The following is a 666-nucleotide window of genomic DNA, read 5'->3' as shown; positions in this document are numbered from 1 at the left end:
CTATCTCTGGAGGCAGGGCTCGCATGTGCCTGGTAAACGAAAGATGGATGGCACTCCGGGCACTTGGGATTTTCGCCGAACCAATGGCGCTTTGAGGGCGCACTGTTACTGCTTCTCACCTGCTCGGGTATTTTCAACTGAAAGGAGTTGTATATATCGCCCGAGCCATAGCCTGTGCGTCCAATGTTCTCCAGCGGAAATGCATATTCGGGTATAAGTAGTTCCTTGCGCAGTTGTGTGTGATATCCGCGCCAGCCCTCTAGAGTTGGAGCTGGAAATAGAGCTCAGCACGTCTGCGCGTCTCTGCGCTTTTCGGTGACACTCTGAACCGTGGCTTCAGCCTTGACTGAACGGGGGATGGGAGTGCGTGTTTCTGGCCAATGACTTCAGGACGCCGGTCGCTGGCTATATCGTTAGTTCGTATTTAAAAAACTGTGCGTGCTCTTGGCAGTATAGTCGTGTGGTTCGGGATATCCGGCCATCCACACCTATGGGCGCATCGAACTTTGGTGGCTCGAGGCCATTAGAAGGCACCTTCCATTCGTAGTAAATGGGTGGTCCTTGCGTGGTGCTATGTCGTGTGCCACAAAGTCCACAAATGGTGGCAACAGATGGCGTAAGGCAGTTGCGGTGCTATCTGGCGATGCTGCGTATTTGACGAGACGG

General features: G+C 53.5%; 1 pseudogene; it reads right to left on the bottom strand.

Annotated features, from left to right (window-relative positions):
- LOC115624477 lies at nt 1-650 on the bottom strand (annotated as a pseudogene).
- Nucleotides 651-666: the final 16 nt, after the last annotated feature.

The sequence above is a fragment of the Scaptodrosophila lebanonensis genome, unplaced genomic scaffold (assembly GCF_003285725.1).
Source record: "Scaptodrosophila lebanonensis strain 11010-0011.00,11010-0021.00 unplaced genomic scaffold, SlebRS2 tig00000057-arrow-arrow-pilon, whole genome shotgun sequence".
Classification (NCBI taxonomy): Eukaryota; Metazoa; Arthropoda; class Insecta; order Diptera; family Drosophilidae; genus Scaptodrosophila; species Scaptodrosophila lebanonensis.
This window is presented reverse-complemented; position numbering and strand designations above follow the sequence as displayed.